The sequence below is a fragment of the Littorina saxatilis genome, unplaced genomic scaffold (genome assembly GCF_037325665.1).
Source record: "Littorina saxatilis isolate snail1 unplaced genomic scaffold, US_GU_Lsax_2.0 scaffold_331, whole genome shotgun sequence".
NCBI classification, from domain to species: domain Eukaryota; kingdom Metazoa; phylum Mollusca; class Gastropoda; order Littorinimorpha; family Littorinidae; genus Littorina; species Littorina saxatilis.
The window spans coordinates 8,337-23,819 of NW_027126038.1; the positions used below are offsets into that span (position 1 = coordinate 8,337).

The window sequence follows — 15,483 nt, forward strand, 5'->3', positions numbered from 1 at the left end:
TGAAAGAATACTAAAATTCAGACTAGAAGATGAAATGGAAAGAAAAAAGGTAATACCCCTGTGTCAAGCCGGTTTCCGTCGAGGCAGGGGTGTCTCGGATCACATTGTAAAACTGTCCTCCAAAATTAAGAAAGCTCTCTCACGCAAGAAGTCTCTCTTTGCTGTCTTTTTTACATCAAAAAAGCCTACGATAGAGTATGGCACCAACGATTGTTGTTCAAATTGAAGCAATTAGGCATCAGTGGTAATATGTTTCAATGCATAAAAAGCTTTCTACTGAACAGATCCTTTCAAACTGATTATAAAGGTGCCAAATCATCCACTCGCAAAGTTGACATGGGAGTGCCACAGGGCTCAGTAATAGCACCACTGCTTTTTAGCATTATGCTGCATGACATACCGACAATAAAAACACATGGAGCCGAACTGACGCTTTATGCGGATGATATTGCTCTATGCAAAGAGTATCAAAACAAAACCTATAAAACAGAACACAAATTCTCTAAAGAGTGGCAAACAGCTATAGATAACATTGCGAACTATATGCGGGAGAATGGCTTCACTCTCTCTGCCGAGAAAACTGTATTCGTTGTCTTTACAATACGGGCCGTATTCACTGTGACCACCAGTTATCCATCAACATTGAAGTTGTATTACGTGTGCCGGCTCTACGTGTAATTCATTCATGATCATAATTTATTCTTCTTCATTTATTCGTGCACGCTGGGTATCCGCGCGTAGTTAAGTCAAGTTATGTGTCTGCGACCACAGTCAGTAATCACTGACCGGCCGTGATGCAGGACTGATCGTTTTCGTGGCCTCCTTAATACAACTGACCGTGTGAATGATAACACAAACACAAAAAAATAAGAAGAAAAAAAAACCCCGAACGAACGAAATACAACAGCATGAGCGCGGGGCCACGTATCGTTCCGGGTTGTCTTCAACTACCAATTATGTCAATTTTTGAGTCGGCATGCACATGCAACTTACTGGCTTACGTTGAGTCTTTGCCATAGGTCCTCAGGCTTGGAGATCAAGGTGGTCAAGGGATGATCTTCTTCTTCTTGGTCCTTTGGTTGCCTCGTTGACGATAAATTATTTATCTGACTCTAGTCGAGCAATAGCATTCAGACCGCCCCGCTCCGGCAGTATTGCAAAGGTAATTATTATGTGGCAACCCGGCGTAGTTACCGGATGGCAACCGCTGCAAACCAGTTAATTGCATTTAAGCCTGGGGGTGAGACGGTCAGCGGGCCATATAGGTATGACGGGGCTACATTTAATAAGTGACAGTTAAAGTGCGCCACACTTTAGGATAATAATAATAATAATAATAATAATGGAAACTTATAGAGCGCTTACCTAGAAGCTCTAAGCGCTTTACAATGACATTGCTATACACATGTACAAAACCAAAATACAGCATTAAGACACAAAAAGAACAGGAGTACAAAAGCAAATTCATCGTTGAAGTCCATGCAGTCACAATAATACAAACCCACGCGTGCGCACGCACATACGCGTGCGCATACACACACACATGCTATCAACACACACATGCACAGATACACACGGACACACGTTCACACACACACACACACACACACACACACACACACACACACACACGCACACACACACACACACACGCATACAGACAGGCGCACACACATACATACAACACACACACATACACATGCACTCACACATGAATACTAATATACCTACACAATCTGCATACATGGCGTACACACACAAAAAAGCCGCAGATATAATCACAAAACCAAGCTCGTGCTTATGCACATCCATTTATCTAACTAGATAAACCGATTTGCAGTTTGCACAAGGAAAAGAGAAAAAGTAGCAGCACACGATTTCCAGATCACTGGCTGCTGCAGGGGTCACCAGACAGTTTGGGAGTTACTGGTTAGTCTAGAAAATGCTGTGTGAACAGGTGCGTTTTCAGATTTGATCTAAAAGAAGAATAGGATGGACTATGTCTGACAGAATAAGGAAGGGAGTTCCATGTTTTAACAGCAGCAAATGAAAATGCGCGTTGTCCATGTACTTTTCTTTTTTTTGTTGGAATTCGGAACATTCGAGTGTCAGCGGCAGAGCGCAGCGATCTGGAAGGGACGTACAGGTTTACGAGTTCAGACAGATATGAAGGTGCAGAACCAGTGAGGATAGGGGTAGCAACACAGACATACTTCAGTCAGTATCCCCACCCGGTCACAGTAACTTCAGTAGGCGGCACCGAGCCAACTCAGCCCTAACACTGTTTTCCCATAAAGCCAGGCACCACGACGGGACAGTTGTACGATTACCACTTTTAAAGTCCTTGGTATTCAGACTCGGCCGGGGTCGAACCCCGGCACTTACTTTCGAGGCGGACGCCTTAAACGTCAGTGACCATTATACCTGACTGACTTGGTTGCTCTCTTTCAGTGGTGACACTCACTTTCCTATACAGCCCGGTTTTCACTCGACTGCTCATCAGTCGCTTGTAGGTTAGATGGTTTGCGTGTATGGTGTGTAGTCGAGGTTCGAATTCGTGAAAGTATTTCTTTCTATAGCAAGTTTATTGATATGGTTGTCCCGTAAAAATGGATTTTAGCTCGAGTCATTGTGGACGAGAGCAACCACAAGGAAATTCATGTGTAATTCTCGATATTAGTGTTGCTCTTGGCAAAAGAAATTCACGTGTAACTGTCTATATATGTGTTGCTCTTGGCAGCTTTAATCCATAATTGCATAGGTAACAGCGGCATGCAATCATTAATTTACTGATCTTCTTCTGATTGTCTCAATAATAGCAGAGGAGGAGGTTCGGTCGGTCAGCGCCGTTTAGAGTCAATACAAAAGATAAGTCAATCAAACAAAACAACAACATCAATTCCATTTCTTTCTTTTTCTTCTTCTTCGATCGTTCATGTACTGAAACTCCCACGTTCACTCATGTCACTTTTAGCACGAGTGGATTTGTACGTGTATGACCGTTTTTGCTCCACCATTCATGCAGCCGCATACTGGCGCCGCTTTCGGAGGAAGCAAGCCGTATTTTCGTGTTTCTATAACCCACCGAACTCTGACATGGATTACAAGATCTTTTCATACCGTGCGCACTTGGTCTTGTGCTTGTGCCACACGAAGGGGGGCTAGCCACTAGCAGGTCTGCACATACGTTGACCTGGAAGATCGGAAAAATCCCCATCCTGACCAAATGTGACCCACCTGGCGGCATCGACCGGGAATCGAAATCCCGACCTTCCGATTAGTAAGCCGATGTCTTACCACTACGCCACTGCGCCCGTCAATTCCATTTCTTTCAATTCCCTCCCTCCTATAACTTATTTGTACCCACTATGACAACAAAGAAAACAGAAAAACAAACAGCTACCAACGGTCACTATTTCACCAAATGTCAAGCATGTCTGACACCAGCCTATCCGCCCTGACTCATTCATTTGACAAGTTGAAGCCCATCCTAATGCATGTATCATGTCTCTATTCATACAGGACGTCTTTGTTGTTGATGTGTTCGGTCACCCCTGTAGCCCCATGGACGAGGCTATCCAGGGAAATACCCTTCAGCTTGTACGGGTGACTGTACCATATTTTTTATGACTTCATGCATCTTCGGATGATGTTTTCCCTTTCTTTGTTGATGCAGCCTGTTTGCCTGGCATGGAAGATTATTTTCTGAGGCATATTGTTTGTTTAAGCAGATCATGGGTTGAGGCATGTGAGTTATTTGCTGAGACAGATGATTTTTCTAGTCAGATTATTTGCTGAAGCTGATGGTTGCTAATGCTGATAATTTGCAATATCGGCTGTTAGAGACTCAAAACGTAGCAAGTAGAGGTAAGCAACATTAGCAAATTGTTTGACGAATTTTGACACTTACAATGACCGTGCAATAAGCCATTTGATAAGTTTTTTGCTGCAACGTTATGTGTGTGTGTGTGTTAGATTGTGGTGCTTTAATATTATTGACAAACAACTTAATCGTTAGGCAAAAAAAAAAAATTGTCTGTTTCTGGTCACCCGACCGACCCTAAATTTCGGCGCCGACCCTAAACTTTTTTTTTCCAAACTCAAAAAAATTTCCCATTTGTCCAAGCTCAAGATGTAAGATGTCTCAAGTCTTCTTTTCTGTTTCATCATGGAAATATCAGACCAGGTAAACGAAAAACATGTCATACTCTTTGTCACAGATTTGTAAATGTGTTGAGTGTCTTGTCTCTATGTATAGTGAATCCAGTCTCTTTGCGCGATTTTTAAAGTTAGTTTTATTGGTCTACATTTGGGGAAAAAAAAAAAATCCCTACCTACCTACCCTATTTTTTTTAGCCATGTTACCAGAAACAGACAAATTTTTTTTTGGCCTTATCATGTCACCATTCGTCTACTTCTAATATCCCCTTCTTTATTGTTTTATGTCCCTTCTGTGTGTATGCAATCTCAATTTAAACATGGATGTCAAATATTGTTTGTTATCTTACACTCGCACAGGATAAAACAACACGTCACAGACTTGTTTGCCCTTTCTCACAAACACATCACTTTCATTCAAATAATTGCATATTAAAAGGTGATGACAGATGGTTCTTTTATTTTTTTTACCACAGTCCCAATAACATTGTTTTATAAAATCACTAAACAAAACATCAAAGTTGAAGAGCCAATCTTTTACTGTACAATCATGTTTACTTATAAGTACTCACCTTCATAAATAATAATCGTCGCTGTCAGTGCAAGATGTGCAGTTTTGCAGATTTGAGAAGAAAAAAAGTTTAAAAAAATGTGTGTTATAGTCTGTAAAATTCTGCCTTCCATAGACTTCTATTGTACTGGGGAGGCTTCTTGTAATTTTGTTGTTGTTGGTAGGAACAAAAATGTGCAAATATGAGGAATTGATCCTTAGTTATGGGCTGTTTACTTGTGCACAGAAGGTTTTGCATTCACAAACTCAACAATAATGATGAGACAAAATTGCTTAAAACCTTTAGTTTTGCATTGCAAGTTGGTAGGTTCTGACAAAGAGAGAGAGAGAGAGAGAGAGAGAGAGAGAGAGAGAGAGAGAGAGAGAGAGAGAGAGAGAGAGAGAGAGAGAGAGAGAGAGAGAGAGAGAGAGAGAGAGAGAGAGAGAGAGAGAGAGAGAGAGAGAGAGAGTTAGACAGGAGATAAGATTACAAACAATATTACAAACATTTACCAGACATTATGTAATAAGAGATTAAAATATAGTAATCAGCAATAGCATCTAATTTAATTCAGCACCATCAATTTGTAGAAAGTTCGCAAGCGTGTTTATAAAGCCACTCGTACGTATGGTTTTTCTGATAACTTTCAAGACACTGCTGACAGAAATGTGTATGCTTGTCATAAAGATTAGTTCGGGGAGAGGGGTGAGACATTTATTTAGATGTCGTGGATTAATAATTACGTATTTAGAAGTACAGTAGTTCTTCTGTTCATTTATTATCTGCTTTATTTTGAACCTATTTTTCGTATAGCAGCAATATGTCCAAATGTTTATCGATATTGAATTAAATGTGGTTTAATTTGGTCCATGAAAGTCGTTGAATGTTGCTCACTTGAAAATGTTTTGATAAAATATCAAATTATCTTTGGTTGGAATGTAAACCTGATAATATAATCTGCACAAAAAAATCACTCGGATTTGTGATTCATATAGGCAAGTCAAAGAAGTATACAAAAATCAGAATTGGAATAAGACGATCGCAAAAACTGTAGTAGGCCTAAGCCAATGACAATGTGTGTGTGTGTCTGTGTCTGTGTGCGATGCACAGCAGCCCTCCTGCCTGGTTGGGCAAAGTCCTTCGCTCCCAGCAGTCGGGCGACGAATCCATTTATCCGACGCAATTTTGATTTTTAGCGTGGAACGTCGTCTCTGTGATGAAAGAAGAAATAGTCCATGAATGTCCTACGACGCGTAGACCAATAAGTTTGATGATCGTCCAACGACGACTAGACAAGCCACGCCACATACCCTCAAGGCAATACACACACCTTCTCCCAGAAACAGCTCCGCTACAATGACGAAACCTGAAGCTGGTGACAGGAAGACGCCATATGCTGGATACCTCTCCCCCCCGGCATCCAAAAGCTGAGACAACCAGTCGTCCAGCTCCCAGGCAGGACAGCCGATTGCACAGGGAAAGGACAAACAAAGCCTGGAAAGAAACTCAACGTTCGTTAGTTTCATATATATGCTTATATAAACTAGCCTTACCTCCGTTTACAATACCATTACAATCACAATATCAAATTACGGAAAAAAAACGATCCATATGTTATCAATTTTTTTTATAACCACATTTTCACAATAAACAAATTCACAACGTAGCTCTTGTTTGTTTATTTGTTGCTTAACGTCCAGCCGACTACGCAGAGCCATATCAGGACGAGGAAGGGGGGGATGAAGGGGGCCACTTGTCAAGCGATTCCTGTTTACAAATGCACTAACCCATTACTTGTGTCCCAGCAGGCTTTAGTAAAACTAAATTAATACCTACTGGAAGATTACCAGTTTCCAGTATGTTAAAATAGGCTTAACCTATCTACTGCTGGACTTACATCAGAACACTAACAGATTAAACTATACATGAATCGCGAGACAAGCGGCAAGAGAAGAGATTTTTGGAAAAAATACAGGTGAATGAGCAAGAAGGCAGAAAAAAGAAAAGAATTCATGAAGAAAAAGAGAGCATGACAGGAAAGAGGAACCAAAAATCTACCTAACAGCAAACTAGAAAGCTCCTGCGGTTCCAAAAACAGGAGGGGCCTTTAATTTCATAACCGCAGTGCCCCACTGCGGGACAACGTAGCTCTAACAAAATGGCGAGCAATACTATACAACGCACTGACAAGAACAAGTCAACACAAATAAAATAAACAGATCGAATCAAAGCCTACCACAGATAAAGAACTACTATCAACCACAATACAAAGACTATTGTAGTCTTATTCAAAATGTAACATGTCCAACGGCTTATGAACTCTGTAACAAGACGTCCGTCTACGACGAAATACTGGTGTGGACTGCCACGTTCACATAAAAAGAATTAAACTGTACAGCTCCCGCTACGATGTACAAAATTGTGAATAACATGGTGTAAAAACCACGGGGAAAATAACCTACCTGTTCCTAAACTCACAATAACGTTCTAAAAATTTTTAAAAAAGAGAACTAGCTATTCCCCTAAACCAGGTGAGATCCCGTGCATCTCGCCTCCCACTCAAATTTACAGGTAACTGGGTTTTGAAGTTAAAGCTGCAGAGTATCACCAAAAACACTACAGCCCTTTCTGTCACGGACTGTTACAAAGGAGAATTTTTTCTGTCCAAATTTTTTCTGTCCCACATCCAATTTGTATTATCCACCATTCCTGTATATGGCCTGTAATATAAGCGTTGACATGAGTTCGTGTCCCTATTATTTCTTGTTTTACTACTGTACCATGTGCAACGGAATAAAACCTTGTTTAAACCAAAGGTTGGAGCAAAAAAGTTGGAAAAGCACCATTTCATCAGTTTCTATGATTTTTCAAGCCCTTGTGCAGTCGGCGAGACGACAACTTCACTCAGAGTCAAGTGGTTCATATGAGCATTAAAATTTTTTTTTTTCAGAAATCTGTGTCTATTCATTGCTATCACATTACCTAACATCCTAATCTTTGGCTTGTGAAGTCGCAATACCCTGAGTGTACAGCAAAAACTACACACGTCAATACTTTTTCAGTCTTCGGTTTGCCAATGCTCCATGATAATTATGTGAACTATGTAAATGATAAAATATATCTTGCTTGATCAGGAAGGGAATTATTTAGTGGATGGGCAGGTAAATGAGTTATTTAAAAAAGTCAAAGTTTCTTGGCCAAGATTCCTTAACCTTCACCGTGCTTCGTGAGTCGGGGATGACCCAGAGCCTCACAAATTTTGTTGTTTGTTTGCTTAACGCGCAGCCGACCACGACATATCAGGGCGGTGCTGCTTTGACATTTAACGTGCGCCACACACGACAGAAGTCGCAGCATAGGCTTCATGTCTCGCCCAGTCACATTATTCCGACACCGGACCAACCAGTCCTAGCACTAACCCCATAATGCCAGACGCCAGGCGGAGCAGCCACTAGATTGCCAATTTTAAAGTCTTAGGTATGACCCGGCCGGGGTTCGAACCCACGACCTCCCGATCACGGGGCGGACGCCTTACCACTAGGCCAACCGTGCCGGTCCTCACAAAATTGTTTATCTCTGAAACTATTTAGAGTTTTTAATTGAGACTTCACGTAATCTCTAATCACCATACGACCTTCCCATTGCCAAACTTTTGAAAGATCATCTTTGTAAACAAACAAATAAACGATGACATAATTTGAACTACACCGTCCGGATGATGTGGGTTGTGGACGACCCATATGGAATTATGTAAGGAATTTGCAGCCCACGAACGCAGAAAAAGAAGAAGATGTAAGGAATTTTACGTTGTTTATCCTTATTTGGATGGCGTGGGTTGTGTACGACCCATACTCTGCAAAGAGGCGACAAAACGTTTATCCCTATTCGGATGGCGTGGGTCATGTACAGCCCATACTTTTAACGTTGAATCCTTCTTTGGGAAGTATGGGTCGTACACGACCCACATCAAATGGACCGTGCTGTCCAACACGTGATCCGGTGAAGGTTAAAGGGGCATTCCAGAGCAATTTTGGCTATGTCTTTTTATTAGGTGATCTGAATCTCAATCTTCCTAAATGTATTCTACTCAATTTTTACTCTCGAGGAAGTATAGTCTAAAAATATCTCACAGTGGTCAGTCTCTCCGCCTGGCAATCTCATTACAGATGAAGTCAGGTTTACTTGGTGATCGCTTCAAATTCCCTTTGTTCTTATATTTCACACTACCTTCCACCGTTAAAGGCAAGATATATTTCCAACTTTGACTGAACTTGTATGTCCCCCCTTTCCTAACCTAGGTGGTGGGTTCAGGTGCTAGTCTTTCGGATGAGACGAAAAACCGAGGTCCCTTCGTGTACACTACATTGGGGTGTGCACGTTAAAGATCCCACGATTGACAAAAGGGTCTTTCCTGGCAAAATTGTATAGGCATAGATAAAAATGTCCATCAAATACCCGTGGGACTTGGAATAAAGTTAAAAAAATCCATCTCACACGGCATTAAGTCTTAGGAAACATGAATACACGCATGCAGGAAAAAAAAAAAATGGGTAGCGCCGTATGTATGGCAGCTCGCTTTCCCTGGGGAGAAAGCAGCCCGAATTTCCATGAGGGTAACCTCACTGGACTGTAAATCTTATCCAATCCAATCCAATCCAATCCAATGTGCCTTTGCAGTTTACAGAAGAAAGTATAAGAACCGCGTATATGATGTTCATTTGATGCCACAAGGCTCAATGTTTCGCTTCCTCAACATTTTCCGGCAATTTTCTCCATAAACCTTTTCCTGGGACAATTATTCTGCAAAAGAAAGTTTATCCTATTGAACAAATGCCAGTTGCCTTCAAAATGCATTGCATACCGTGTTTGATTCGAACTACGAACAACACGTGTGTTGGCCGCCATCTTGGATTTCATTGCAGGTCAACTCAGTGACATTTTCGAGACGGTCGCTTTGGGAAAACAGATAATACATCTTTATTATAGCACATACAAAACTGTGAGGCAGACATCTATCTGAGTGTTTGTAAGATCCGACAACATAAAGTGAACAAATTCCAAAATTTTAATAATAAATTTTCATTTAATTAATATACTTACCCAACTCACATATAGCAATTAACTCTAGTTCAGTGCTGGTAACGCTGTACGCGTTCCCCTTGGTAACAAGGGAGACCACCCTAAAAAAGAGTGATCCATCCCATAATATCAGACCGATGTCCGGTCCAACATCCGTATGCGTGCGCATACGCCGCCATTTGTATCATTCGAACGAAGCCCAACTCACTACTTTTTTAGAACCCAATACCACCACAGCGGGGAGGCGGGAGGGTTTAAACGATGTGAGTTGGGTAAGTATATTAATTAAATGAAAATTTATTATTAAAATTTTGGATTAAATTACATATTATTACCCAACTCACATATAGCAGATTGCTACTATAGGTGGTGGGTACATAGCGAAATTATGATATTAGAACCTGTCCTGCGACTACCATAACAGGTAACGCGGAACTGCCGTCCTGTATCAAGACGTCTCTGAGGTAGAAGTTAATAAAAACCTCCTGAGACCGCCAGTAAGCCGACTCCAGAACTTCAGCCCAAAACAAGGCCCGACCGGAGGACTGCCAAAGAGGAGGCCCATGCCCTTGCCTCATACGTTCTAGCTATAGTGAAAGGCAAAACTGCCCTAACGTCTCCAGACTGTGTTTGTCAACAGGTAAACCCCCGTGTGAACAACATGGATACTCACTTGGTTAAAGTCCCTTTCGCAATATCCTTACACCCGCTGTGTTAAGTGATATCATAAAACCTTCCGACTTTCTGACCAATGCCGAGTCCGTGACAGGTACCTTCTGAGCGTCCTCACGGGACAGACAACCACATCAAGCTCCCCAGGAGCAAGAAACCAGTGTAGCAGTCCATCTAGGTAAGGTTGACTACCAAACGTCATACCTCTACCAGAGTAGATAGACCTACTTCCCTCCTAAAATCAGTGTTTAACGCCGTTTTCAACCGTTCAAGGTTAAACCACGACGGAGAAGAAGATAAAGCAAAAGCCCTTTGATTCAATGATCTAACAAGATCCGTGAAAGTCAGAAAAATCTTTGAAACTCAAAAAGTTAACCTGGCTAAACGTGACTCAAAAGAAGCCAACTTCTTGCTTCAAGAATTGAAAAGCAAATGGGAGCTGGTTGACCCCATTTATTGCTTAAATGCCGAGGTTAAATCACGACAGAGAAGAAAGATAAGGCAAGCGACCTTTAGATACAAAGAACTAACAAGCTCCGTGCGAGTCAGAAAAATCTTCGAAAACCGAAAAGTTTAATTGGCTAAACGTAACTCTAAAGAAGCCAAACTCTTACTTCATGAATAGAAAGCGTAATTCGAAGCTTGTTTCCCCATTTTCCGCTTAACTGCCGGAAAACTTAAAAGAAACCCACAAGTCATAGATCGATCTTTCTTAAAAAAGGCTGTCTTTATTCAAAATAGCCAGAAAGCACGCTTACTCCCACTTCTCGCAGCAGCTACTAGAGTAAGCTTGGCCGTTTCCCGTGTTAAACAGTCAGGCTAGCCGTTAAAAAGGGTTAAAGCAAAGCTGCACCGAGCCGTACCAATGTGACAAGAATCTCATAAAGTCTTAAAATAAGACATGGAAGACAAAAGGGAAACCCAAAAAGGAAGGTGGATAGCCACCTGCAATACACGGAACGACGAGGAGTTCTTTCCGTTAAGAAAATAAGCACTTTGAACCACGCCAGTCAAGTGGCAAGTGAACAAAACACAAAAAAACCCTATAAAGACTCTGAACCAAATCCAGAGTTGAGGCGGAAGCCCCTGAGTATCTCAAGGATACCCCTTCAGTAGACATCCGTGTAATTCGAATGTGAGAAACCAAAAATGCCTTCTTGCCAGCCTTAAGAGGTCTGGACACCAAGACTGCAAAGACCCGTCTGTGAGACCGAAAGGGTCGCCGAACAGCTCTATAAAAGAGCCCTGTGAAAGCGAGGGTGTCAAGCCAAAGCTAAAATAGACAACAGCTAGCCTGAAGCTTTTCGTTTAGAAACAAAAAACCGCCAAGGCCTGCCTAACGCTTTCCCTTTTACCATGAGCTTCTCTTAGAAGAAAAAACCCCGCGTGCATAGCAGCGGATTCGAAGAGATAACTTTCAAACGAGAAAGAGATTAAAGTCACGCCAAAAGAACAAAACTTTAAAGGCAGAGGCTTACTCCTAGGTAAAAGACGGCAAAGCAACATCCTTTGTATCTGCGTCCTGTAGGACCACAAAGATAGCCATTCAGAACGTAACCGCCCAGGCGAGAGAAAATAAAAACAAGTACAAAAGAGCCCATCAAAAAGAAAAGATGAGACAATCTACCCGAGCTAGGAGATCTTGATCTTACAGACAGTTTCTCCTTGCTATCAAAAACCCGATGGATGTTTGCCAAACCCGAGGGCGGTTCCGTAGAACGCAAAAAGAGAACCTAAGTTCCTAGGCTTGGAGTTAACCGAAGCCTACAGAAAGCGCTCCGTGAGTGACACGCTACTTGAGCGTGCAACACAAGCTAAAGCACCCTCGCCGCAGGTATAAAGTCAAGCGTTGTCCACCAAGGAAGAGCCAAGCGGTGACAAAGAAGACTCGCTTGTGAAAACTTCCACAAGCACAAAGGATCCCGACGGAGGATCTAAGGGCTTGACACTCAAAGATTCTCCTAGGAAAGCTCAAAACAACTACGAACTGCCGCGAACAGCGACACAAGTGAAGTAAGAGCCTCCCCCCTGTTCAAAAGCATTATAATGATCATCGAAATGATGAGACCCAGTCACCCATCCCGATAAGGCGAAACTTGCCAACATCGGAAAAGTTTTGAAAAAAACAAAAAAATTCAAACGCCAGAACTCCATGACCAGATCTCCATCCACCTGTCCCATGCCAGCTGGAAGACTGGAAGGGGAAGTGGATACAGCCTGTATAACAGCAAAGGAACCGCAGTAACGGAACCGGAAGCCAAAAGCTGAAAAGTGCCGACTACCAACGCAGTGTTAACGGTAGAAGGCTGTCCCATCCTGTAACCGGAAGACGCAGCCGCAAAAGCGGAAGCGAAACCGGCCGTGGATTAGTAAACATGAGAACCAACCGGTTGTATAGAAACACACCGGAAGATTCCATAGAACCTCGACCCATTACAGCTGCGAGCGCCACTGCCCTTGCTAACTTGAAATGGAACCTGAACTCAGTGCTAATCGTTAATGCGGAAGCACCTACATCTGAACAGCCGTCAAGCACAACCGTGCAATCCGGAAGCTGCCTTCCTGTTTGACTTAAATTATCCAACAAGGAACCAGCCTTACTGCTCGCTTCCTGCCCCCCGGGAGGAAGCGGAAGTCAAAACTACAAGACATATGCCATCTTCAGGGCAATGAACGACGATTCCCGGCCGCGGAAGTGAACTTACTGTTCCTCCGAACTCCGGAAGTCGTCGAACAAAGGCAGGGGTGGACGAGGCAAAAATATTCCTCAGCCACTCCTTCCTGTCAAGTCCTAAATGCCGTTTATCACTGCGCACAACACTGCGCTGGACACCTTGAACGGCAAGTTAAGCTGGGTGTCATCCACCACCGTGGACACCTCTCCACACATCACCTTCCTACTCGGTAACAAAGTCAGGAAGGTGACCCCCAGAGACACTCGCATGGCCAATCCAAGAATCACCCAGCCCAACAACTTCCTGCCCCCAGGGCGGAAGCTTACGTTGCCCAGCCACGAAAATGCGTGCTACATTCCTCGCGCGAACGTACACCACTTTCACCGGAGAACCCGGCTACACGTGGCCATATGCCAACTCCAGGGCAATGGACAACGATCTCCGAAAGCTGAAGAGAACATCGAGTTCCTCCGAACTTCCAGAAGTCGGAACCGGAAAGAGGTGGAGTCAGTTACGCCCTGCTCTCAACCACCCCTTCCGGTCAAAACTTAAATGCCGTTTTCCGCCGACCACGTCACTGCGCTGGACAACTTGAACGGCAAGTTAAGCTGGGTGTCGTCCATCCCATGAACGCACCCTCGTTAACCTTCCTGCTCGCCATCGTAGTCAGGTAGGTGACCCCAGAATGACACCCATGGTCAGCCCCAGAATCACCAAAAACTTAAATGCCATTTCCGTTAGCCCACGTCACTGCGCTGGACAACTAAATCGGCAAGAAAGCTGGGTGTCGCTAGCCTTCCTGCTCGCCATCGAGTCAGGTAGGCCACCGCGGCCTATTCAGTCACACCGCCCTGCTGGAAACCAGACGCAGGAGGTTGACCTACAGACGGACACCCGCGGTCCGTCTCTCGAGGCTGGGAATCCTCTACCACTGAGGCATCCCCATCATCCGCCCTACCCTCCGACTCGAGATCAAGCTCAGAGCCAGGAGGCAGAACATCAGACAGTTTATCGTCGGCAGAACCGACCACTTCCTGCCCCCTGGGCGGAAGAGGACTAAAACGGTCCCCGATATTCTCATAAAGAGACGTACGGAGGCGTTCGTCCTTTCGCTGCTCATAAGAACTCTCACGGCCTCCAACGCACGAGAGAGCCCCCTGAGCTCGCACACCGGCAAGCGGTGTAGACATACCTTGTACTGGTGTCACATTCGGGAGAGACACCAAGTCGGTACCCCCATCCTGCGAAGCATGGACATCCGCCCGAGTCACAGTCGCCGAAGGCTTAGCGGAAGTCGAAGCCGGAACTGCAGGCGACCGCTGGATCTTGGCTAAGGAAAGAAAACATCAGAAACACCCGACGGAAGCGCACACAATTCCTCCCGAGTGGAAGATAAACCAGACGCTAATGACGAAAACTTGAGAGCTCAGCGTCAACAATAAAGAAGCAACGTCGGCTGGCGCTAACCCAGGGCAGCCAGGCGAAACAGAAGCAGAAGAAGCTACACCAGAACGACTACTCTTGTCAGAAAGTAAACAAGTCTGACCGGAAGATTGTTTGTACGTCTGCTAACACGGGAGACTTAACAGAAGTTGACTCAGAGACACAGACGCGGACTTCCCTGCGCCCTTATCTCTCCTTGAGCTTCCTTTCGGAGGCGTAACTTCAGCTACCTGCCTCGAACTAGGCTTCCGTTTAGTGCTATCAACAAGCGCAGCCTCCGCCATAGCAAACAACTCACGAAAAATTTCACAGAAAACAATTTCAGAAAAATTTCACAAGTACAAACGAGCGACGAAAACGTCGCTAAAGTTACAACAAAAACGGAAAGATCTCACCACACAGCATAGGTACAGGTGTAAAGTAAGGCGGCGACCAAGGGGAGAAGCCAAAGCAAAAGACTCTGGCGAAAAGCTGAAGACAGCAGGAGCGTACATCAGGAGCGTCCTACCCAGTTGAACCGCTGAGAGAGAATGATACAAATGGCGGCGTATGCGCACGCATACGGATGTTGGACCGGACATCGGTCTGATATTATGGGATGGATCACTCTTTTTTAGGGTGGTCTCCCTTGTTACCAAGGGGAACGCGTACAGCGTTACCAGCACTGAACTAGAGTTAATTGCTATATGTGAGTTGGGTAATAATATGTAATTTAATTACATTTTACTTAAAAAAAACCCACAACTTTTGACTCAAAATATCTTGTTATTTTTGGACGTTTCTTTCTTTCTTTATTTGGTGTTTAACGTCGTTTTCAACCACGAAGGTTATATCGCGACAGGGAAAGGGGGGAGATGGGATAGAGCCACTTGTCAATTGTTTCTTGTTCACAAAAGCACTAATCA

At 43.7% G+C, this 15,483-nt stretch overlaps 1 long non-coding RNA gene across 2 annotated transcripts in view; it reads right to left on the reverse strand.

Moving 5' to 3' along the window:
- Positions 1 to 4,601: 4,601 nt before the first annotated feature.
- LOC138954481 (uncharacterized) overlaps positions 4,602 to 15,483 on the reverse strand; it is a 31,955-nt gene continuing 21,073 nt past the window's right edge. For both annotated transcript variants that reach the window (XR_011451853.1, XR_011451854.1), the window contains exon 6: positions 4,602 to 6,203. This is a non-coding gene — a long non-coding RNA (uncharacterized lncRNA). The remainder of the gene's footprint in view (positions 6,204 to 15,483) is intronic.